The following is a 10,240-nucleotide window of genomic DNA, read 5'->3' on the forward strand; positions in this document are numbered from 1 at the left end:
TGGTACTTGGGGTGGTGATGAAAGGGAATGTCTAGTTCAGAGGAATGGTGAGTCTGGAGGTATAAGAGCTGTAGACGGTGTGAGAAGAGGAAACGAGCATGTGGCATTAGCAGTGAGAGTGTTGGACGAGGGAGATCCAGGTTTAAATCCTCATTCAGCTGTGAAGTTTCACGCGAGCCAGTAGCCATCTCTCAAACTAACCTACCTCACAGGATTGTGAGGATAAAATTGTTGTATCTCTCCAAGAGCTCTTTGGAGGAAGGTTTAAAAAAATGGAGTGAATGAAATGGGATCCGGGACTCCTAAATTCTCTGTAAAGGTTGTGTGATAGGGCTGATCATTTATTGGAACTGGCGTAGAACCAATCCCCAAAATAACCTACAGATGGCTTGGACTATAATTCCCATCATCCCATCTGTAGTCCAGCACATCTGGAGGGCACCAGTTTAGGGAAATCTGGTTTAAATGCTCTGCCAATTTTAATATTGCCTCAGGCCCCCTGAATTACCCCTTCTGGGCTTGGAACTTCCCTCCTGGCAATGGGTCTGGGGGAAACCCAGAGTTGTTTGGAAAATGGGGAATTCCTCCTTGTATTTCTAGTGCTGGCCACCAGAGGGCCCCCAAACTCCACTGCTTCTAATCAAATGAATTGGGTTTGCATGCATGAAACTGCTGGTTCCCCCCCCCCCCCCGTGGGTCATAAATTTGATTTAAAAATACATTATTTGCACAGCAGAATGTATAACAGTTGCCAAAGTAAATGGAAAAGAAATACCCCTAAAATTTCAGTCAGGGAGTGGCTGTCCGTATTCTACATGAAGAGATTAAGCTTCTGGGCTCAAAATAGTGCATGCAAACAAATTCAGTTTTGCATAAAGTTGCTAAATTAGGTCTCTTATTTTAAACCTGCTTTTTATTTTTTGCAGAATATGGAATTACTGTTTTCAGGAAGGTCAGCAATTTTATACAGACAGAGAAGGGAACATGATTGTAAGGCAAGGCAGCCACAGAAGTTTTTTCCTCTGTTAATACTGGAATCTGTGGCTCAATATTGCCTTGAACATTTAGAATACGGGTCCCTAGCCATGAGGACTAGAAACTTCTCTCTTCTTTTTTTAAATTGAACTGACACTTGAAATGTCCGTGTCAGATGTCATCTGTGTAAAATTTGGAGAGTCATGATATATGAGTGGCCCCGTCTTCCTTCCAGACTGTAGGAATTAGTCACATTTCTTTTGGACAGCGTCAGGAGCGGTGGTGGTAATAATTCTTGTTACTAAAACTTGATATCTTCAAAGTAAGGTAAAACAGATGGGCGTGGGGAGGCTGGGATACTAAAGCCTGAACTCACACAACACTTGGCCCTCCCCCCACCAGCTCAACCGGTTAAATCCTTGCTATTATCTTAGCAGCAAACAGAATACTTAACAAACAAAAGTGTAAAAATAATCATTACGAGATAATCTCTTTAATAAAAGTCACGAGGTTTAACTCTGAGCTTGATCACATATGGAAACAAAAGGGCAGCCAGAGAGAACGGCAATTTTAAACATTTTTTTAAAAATACACCTTTTCTTTATCAAGAGAAGTAGAACATATTAGTGTCCACAGAGTTATGTCTTTTTGGTTGTGGGGTTCCCTTGATAAATGTATGAGTTTCTTTATTTTAAATATTTATATATTTAAATACTCAGTGCTTTTTAATTTTCTTTTATTTTTGTGTTTTTACATCACTGCACTGTTATATCTGTTTTTCATTCTGGGTTTTGGGTTTGTTTCTTTGCTGCTGATTTTATCTTGGTTTTATTATGTGCTATTTTTATTCATTGTTTTATTGTTTCTATTTTATGTTTTTAATATATTATACACTGCTCCGAGAACTTGGGTTATTGGACAGTTTTAGAAGCTAAATGAATAAATTTAAGCTGAGCGAAGGAAGATAGATGCTTTTGAACTGTGGTGTTGGAGGAAAATTCTGAGAGTGCCTTGGATTGCAAGAAGATCAGACCAGTCCATACTCCAGGAAATAAAGCCAGACTGCTCACTTGAGGGAATGGTATTAAAGGCAAAACTGAAGTACTTTGGCCACATAATGAGAAGACAGGATACCCTGGAGAAGAGGCTGATGCTAGGGAAAGTGGAAGGCAAACGGAAGAGGGGCCGACCGAGGGCAAGATGGAGGGATGATATTCTGGAGGTGACAGACTTGACCTTGGGGGAGCTAGGGGTGGCAACGGCCGACAGAAAGCTCTGGCGTGGGCTGGTCCATGAAGTCACGAAGAGTCGGAAACGACTGAACGAATAAACAACAAGCAGATCTTCCTGGATGGTTTACAAAACAAGATAAAACGCACAAATAAAATATAACACTATGTTATATATACACCTGGGAAAATTAGAGTGTATTTGCCTGGCACAGAAAGGATAATAATGTTGGTGCCAGGCAGGCCTCCCTGGAGAGGGAATTCCACGAATGGAGTGCCATCACCGTGAAGGCCCTTTCCCTGGTCACTACCCACCTTCCTTTGGATGGAGAAGATGCTCTGAAATGGGGGAGGGGTTGTAGGATGCTACATACGGTACATCTGCAGGTAGAAGCCTCACTGGTGTGGCAACAGAAAGCTCCAGCACTGTGGTGTTCCTCAGGAGGCGGAGGCTAGAAAGGGGTGTTCCAGGGCTATGGAATATTCCACGCAGGATATTCCACTATGAAAGTGGTGTATAAAAGGCAGGAGCCACACTACTGCTTTCTAGCAGTATTGAAGTGCACTGACAACGGTTGGGGCCCAGGACACGTCTACACCAAGCAGGATATACCACTATGGAAGTGGTATGAAAGCAGAATATGGTATGTGTCACGGGCCCCAACCGTTGTCAGTGCACTTCAATACCATTATAGTGTAGCTGCTGCCTTTTTTATACTGCTTTCATAGTGGAATATCCTGCTTGGTGTAGATGAGGCCTAAGTCAGGAAGCCATAGATCCGCAGGATCCTACATCCCCTTGTTTCTCCCAGAATGCCTCCAAACAGGCATAACTACGTCAGGCCTGGAGCTGGTGCAATTAATCCCCTCCCATTGGTTTCATTTTTAAAAAAACTGCTGTCTCAAAAAACAGCCTAAAAAAACCAAAACCCAACACCCCCTCTGTTAGAAATATCCCCCATCTCATGCCCTAGCCTCTATGAACTGGCCAGCACGGCTTTGAATGTGATGGTTGCTCTGTTGCAGATCCCCAAGTCGTGGGTAAATAGGATTACACAGTGAGTTAGTTGCATTGATTTCCCATTGTAATCCATAGGCTTTAAATCATGAGTAATTTGCCCTGTTGATTTCAATGGAATCTAAATGCAAATAACTTCGTCGGTATCTATCTGTATATTATCTGTATCCATATATGTACACACACACACACACACAAGTACAGAGGGAAGGACAATGGAAAACAAACAAAAAACTGACTATTTTGTGTAAAGCTTAAAGTGAGCAAAGAAAGCCATTCACAAGTGATAACACAATCATCCCAGCTTTGCTATGTTAACTAGGCAAGTATCCTCAGGGCTCACAGGTTTATGATGGCAGAAGAGTTTGTGGACTAGAACTCATGTCATCAGAAGTGTGATCCTCAGTAGATAAGATTAAAAAAAATTATTACACAATGGGGTGGGCCTTGAGGGGAAGAAAAGAGTAACAAATGTGGGCAAATGATCACAAAATGCAAGAAGTATAGTCTGTGACAGTCTGTTCAAAGGTCAGATGTATGCATGATAAGCACAGATATTCACGGCAGTAATCCATCAATCATAATAAATGAGGATGTCTGTCTGTCCATCCGTCTGTCTGTCCAGCCTTTTTTGGCTGAATGGCATCCGTGTGTTTGAAGCCTTCAGTACCACCCTCAGTCGCTAGATGGCGGATGTGTCTAACCAACACATAGCTTTGCAGTGAATACAGTTCGAAGCCAGGGAGTAGTTGTCCAAGGCACAGAGGTATAGGGCTGCCCCCTTCACATGCTGTGGAGCACCCTACCCCACCCCACCCCGGAGAATGGAGTCTACAGGGGAATGGAATATGGGTTCACCATGCAGGGGCCGTGCTTAGGGGCATCAGTGGCCAGGGCTGTTCTTGAGAGTGGACATAATGACCTGGTTTGCACAATTGTGGCATCATTAACAACCCATGGGCTGTTGTTGGGTGATTTGAGGGTTGCTGCCCCCACCCCCCAAACAAGCCATGCTAGTGTGGCAGGGTTAGCAATCCACTGTGGCTTATTTCCCTCACTGCAATTGTGTGAACTGGCCCAATGTGTTCAATTCTGACAGTTGCAAAAGTTTGCTGGGAGGCTTCACTGTATCAAACTAAGGGCTATTCCAACCCATGCAAAGCCGGGTCCATGTGCTAGTAAGGACACAAGAAAAACCCATGCTGGATCAAACCAAAGACTATTCTAGTCCTGCATTGTGTTCCCACAGTGGTCATTGGTGATGACACTTTGCTGTGCTAATTTAATACCCACAGTGGGAAAACTATTATCATACAAAACTGCTGGTTGCTAGATCCCAGAATACTGTCTAGAGCAAGATGCAGGGGAACCTAAGGGGTTCATCGCACGCTTGCTACTGCCCACTCACGTTTTTTCACACAACCTTTAGATGACGACATCCACCTCCTGCATGCCTCCTGTTCCTTATTGCCTTCTTTCTGTCACAAAATAGACCCCCCCCCAAAAAAAATTTAAACAGAAAAGAGTCACAATAAAAATGGTTTACTTTTTATTTGTTTACTTCCTCTTTCTTCTCCGGGAAGAAAGAGGAAGTATTGTGGGACAGGAGCAGGGGCGGAGAAGCGACAGTAGGGAACCATGATTTCCCCCTTCCATGTCCCCCTTCCAGATGTTGTTGGATTCCATCAGCTACAACCAGGATAGCCAATGGTCAGGGATGATGGAAGCTGTAGTCCAGCAACATCTGGAGGGCCACTGGTTCCCTACCCTTGTGTAAAGGAGTGGTGGGCAGAAAGTGCATCAGGATCCATTGATAGATCCCTTTGCAGTAGATTGACAAATACTTCTGGTTTCTAATTGTTTAACAGTAGCAGCAACAAAATGACTACCCCAACTCAACCGCTGACCTTAAGAAAGCTTGTGGTAGCCAGGAGTGGATTTTTGTGTGGAAGGACTGTGAACTCCATTCAATTCTGGTCCTCAAAACAAACTCCTGGGCTCAGCGATCACGGATGCTCGGGAGAAAACATGAGTAGATTTAAGCATGAGAGGATTTGTGTGCCAGCTCCAGAAATGGAAATGGAAATGAATGCCTGGGCTTAGCATGTGCTCAGAGGCTCTTTGCCAATTCTATGGCTGCCTCCTCAAGTTACTATTTTGCGCTTTGCTCCGCTCGGTGGATCTCAGCATTACAGTGAAAAACAAAGTCAATCCTGCAAGACTTCCTCCTCCAGGTACAGAGAGAGGGAACCTTGCCTCCAGACTACAAGATGTGTAGAGCAGGAACTGCCTAAATTAGGAAGGGGAAGGATTATGGCAGAGGTAGGTAACCTGCAGTCCACATACTAATTTTGAAAGCCCTCTGCCTGCAATCAGTTCAGACCTCAACTGGGTAGAAAATAGAAGTGCCACTATTCTTGGGCCCATAGGTCCCAGCCTCTAGATCTATCTCCCAGGGTAGGGTGACCATATGAAAAGGAGGACAGGGCTCCTGTATCTTTAACAGTTGCAAAGAAAAGGGAATTTCAGCAGGAGTCATTTCTATATTTGGAGAACCTGGTGAAATTCCCTCTTCATCACAACAGTTAAAGGTGCAGGAGCTATACTAGAGTGACCAGATACAAAAGAGGGCAGGGCGCCTGCACCTTTAACTGTTGTGATGAAGAGGGAATTTCACCAGGTTCTCCATATATACAAATGACACCTGCTGAAATTTCCTTTTCAATACAACTGTTAAAGATACAGGAGCCCTGTCCTCCTTTTAATATGGTCACCCTATCCCAGGGCCATGAATCTATTCACCCAAGCTCTAAGGACTCATCTACACCAAGCAGGATATTCCACTATGAAAGTGGTATGTAAGCAGTATATAAAAGGCAGGAGCCACACTACTGCTTTATAGAGGTATTTTTTATTATTTATTTATTTATTTTTTTAATAATTTTATTGATTTTCTATAACTACATAATAACCATACTTCTAAACAATACAAACAAAACAATATATAATAATAACCCCGTAATACATAATACATAATAATACATACTTAAACAAATTAATAAACGTACAATCTTTTCACTTAATTCTACTTTGATCTAATCATTGATTAACATTAAAGTGCACCCCCAACCCAGGGATCTTATTCTGATTTCCAAAATCTCATTGATTCTTCTGGAGATGTTTTCCCTCTCCCCCTTAATAATACAAAGTCCAAAAACAGTTTCCATATTACTTCAAAATCATTCATTTTTGTCATTCTAACTCTAATGTTACATGTTAATTTATCATTAATAGCAACATCCCATATTTCTTTATACCAGCCTTCCTCAACCTGGGGCGCTCCAGATGTGTTGGACTACAACTCCCAGAATGTCTGGCTGGGGCATTCTGGGAGATGCAGTCCAACACATCTGGAGCACCCCAGGTTGAGGAAGGCTGCTTTATACCAATCTTCTATATGATAATCCCCTTGAACCTTCCAGTTCCTGGATATCATTAATCTTGCAGCTGTTAACAAATTTGTTATCAATTCTTTTATCTCTTGATTACATTTCAATTCACCATACACTGAGGACAATGCCACAATTGGTGTCTCCTCTGTCTCCATTCCTATAATTTATTTTCTCTCATTGAACACCATTTTTCATAATTTTTGTACAAATATACATTCCCACCACATGTGTAAATATGATCCTTTCTCTTGACAACCTCTCCAACATAATGCTGAATTCGTCTTGTTTATTAAAGTGCACTGACAACTGTTGGGGCCCATTGACATATACCATATACCACTTTCATACCACTATATCCTGCTTGGTGTGGATCCTGTCTTTTATATACCACTTTCATACCACTTTCATAGTGCAATATCCCGCATGGGGTAGATGAGCCCCATGTGTCCATTGGTGCCAATGGAAAGTGTTCTCTCAGCTTAATTACCATGCAGAGGACAATTTTCAAGGGGCATTGCAACCAGGGAAGGAAGGGTTAATCCTCCCACCCAAATGCCCCTGAATAGCAATTTAGCATAGAAAAAGACGTTCCATTGGTGCCAATTGGAATTGTTGTTTTTATCTAAGGGCAGAATTCTATGCATATTTTTTTTAAATGTCCTACAACTCCCAGCATGATGCTAATGGAAAGACTGGGCCATGATTTTTTTTAAAGTGTTTAGCAATGCCCCAAGCAAGAAAGACCTGCCAATATGCGTTACCCCCAGCAGATCACCCATTAGGCAATGTGGCCCTAATGGGTAGAAAAACAGAAAAAAAACATTGCCCTGCCTTGGATTACAGGGAAGATGTCACAGGGGAAGAGGTAATGAACCAGGGTGACAAGGAGAAAGAGAAAACAACCAGAAGCCACAGTGCCAAAGATAGGGTGACCATATGAAAAGGAGGACTGGGCTCCTGTATCTTTAACAGTTGCATCGAAAAGGGAATTTCAGCAGGTGTCATTTGTATGTATGTATGGAGAACCTGGTGAAATTCCCTCTTTATCACAACAGTTAAAGCTGCAGGAGCTATACTACAGTGACCAGATTTAAAAGAGGGCAGGGCGCCTGCGGCTTTAACTGTTGTGATGAAGAGGGAATTTCACCAGGTTCTCCATATATACAAATGACACCTGCTGAAATTCCCTTTTCGATGCAACTGTTAAAGACACAGGAGCCCTGTCCTCCTTTTCATATGGTCACCCTAGCCAAAGAGGAAAAGTTGTGGGTGTGCAGCACATATGCAAATACACACACAGTTTGGGGGGGGGAAGGGAAGAGGACTGCTAGAGAAGGGAGAGAGGGATCAGTCAGGTGGAAAATTTTAAAAAAGGATTTTGTTCAATCAGGAAGAAGGGAATTGAGGACTAGTTAGGGAAAGCCCACACCTTTGTCATGGGGCCAGCTCTGAGCTCACCAACCAATGTAAGCTAACAGCATGATCTCATTGTTCCCCACTGCAAAACAGCCCTGGCTCCAACATTTGCCTTTCAACACCTTGAATGTTGGTCTTTATCCATCTGTGGCCTGAAAAAGATACACCTATGGTTGGATCCAAATGTAGGCCTACATATCCATGGCACTTAAGGTACTCATGACTGACTTAAGTGCCCCACTGAAATGAATAGGATTTAAGTTAACCATTACTTTCTTGCCCCCATGGATTTCAATGGGCCTACTCGAAGGATGACATAGAGCTTCTCCACATGTATTGCACCCCCGTGATTGGTCACTCACAGAAGTTTGTTGTTCCTTTTCATGACTTCATCAGCATCCAGTGCCTCTCCCACTATTTTCAAGCAGAAATCCACCATTTTATAAAACTAGGGTGACCATTCAAAAAGGAGGACAGGACTTCTGTATCTAACAGTTGTATTGAAAAGGGAATTTCAGCAGGTGTCATTCGTATGCATGCAGCACCTGGTGAAATTCCCTTTTCATCACAACAGTTAAAGCTGCAGAAGCCCTGCCTAGCGTGACCAGATACAAAAGAGGGCAGGGCTCCTGCAGCTTTAACTGTGATGAAGAAGGAATATCACCAGATGGTGCCAACCCAAAAGGTAACATATTTGTAAAAAAATTGAATATAACCATCTTGATCCATTAGTGGGGAATTATTTATGTTGTTATGATTTATTATGATTGATTTATGTTATGATTTATTTATTAAAGGTTGCTTCTTTATGACTTTGTTTAGTCTTAATAAAGCAGGGTGCTGAACCCCAGGCCAAAGGGCCAAATCCGGCCTACCTAGAATCTCCATCCAGTCCTCTGAGGTTCCGCAGATGGCCCTGGCCCTACTAATTTCCTCAAGCAGTGGTGGTAGTTTCCTAGCATTTGTGCCTCTTCTAAGTCTTAATTAATGGCAGTAAGCGCTTTAAGCTAAAATATGCTGGTGTCTTTGGTCCTGCCCCTTTGGGGCTTTCGCTCCGCCCACCACTGGAATGTGGCCCTTGAGAGCTTCTACAAAATCAAATTCGGCACCTAGGGCTGAAAGAGATTCTGTATCCCTCCCTGTAGTAAAGAGATCCGCCTGCTATTATCTATGTTAAAAAGTATTATTATCAAGGAGATTTTCTTTTAAAAAGAGACACCAGACATGTTACTCCTCTGTTACCATTATCTGTACTTTGTCCAGATTTGCCGATAGGCGATAACAGAAATTAGAAAATAGTGTAGCTATTGAAAGTGGAAGACAGAAAAAAAGGGGGGGATAGTTGCATATTTCTACTATGTGACAACTTTGTTGTGATAAGGATGATAAATCCTTATCACGGGTCTTCAGCCTGATACACAAAGAGAAGCGAGAGGTGGCGAAATTGCTTTATCTCCCATTAATGTATTTTACGTTACTTAAATGCAGATTTCCACAGTGCTGGGAACAGTCAATAATAAAAAATAAACACCTTAAAGAGTGTGGCTCAGACTTCCCCAACCTGGTGTTTTACAGATGTGTTGGATTAAAACTCTCATCATCCCTACCAGCATGGCAGGGGGGGATGACTGTGGGTGATGGGAGTTGTAGTCCAACCTGTCTGAAGGGCTCCAGGTAGGGGAATGCTTTTGTAGATCTAGGCCACAGCTAGACCTAAGGTTTATCCTGGGATCTGCCTGAGCACTAGATCCCCTGTGTATCAACTAAGTGAACAGGTTTGACCCCTGGACGATCCAGGGATAAACCTTAGGTCTAGCTATGGCCCTAGACTCTCCCTGAGTTTGATGGTGCCATTATTTACTTCCCACTCCTCCAACGGACAGTTGGAAGAGAGCTGTCTTTGGGATCACTTGGATTCCTTCTCATGTCAATCACACACCGTTGCATTGCATTGATCCTGTGATGGGGCTATATCAACACACATCCCCACCCTGTTTTATGTTGTTTCGGGGCAATGGTTTTAATCCTCTGTCTTTAATCCTCTCTCTCTTTCCTGAGCACTTTTACCCTTTCATTTTCTGAGAATCAAGGAAAGCAGGGGGATCCCCCACATCCCTCCCTCTTCCCTGCCCAAATTCTGCAACCAGGGG

The sequence above is a fragment of the Elgaria multicarinata genome, chromosome 11 (genome assembly GCF_023053635.1).
Source record: "Elgaria multicarinata webbii isolate HBS135686 ecotype San Diego chromosome 11, rElgMul1.1.pri, whole genome shotgun sequence".
Classification (NCBI taxonomy): Eukaryota; Metazoa; Chordata; class Lepidosauria; order Squamata; family Anguidae; genus Elgaria; species Elgaria multicarinata.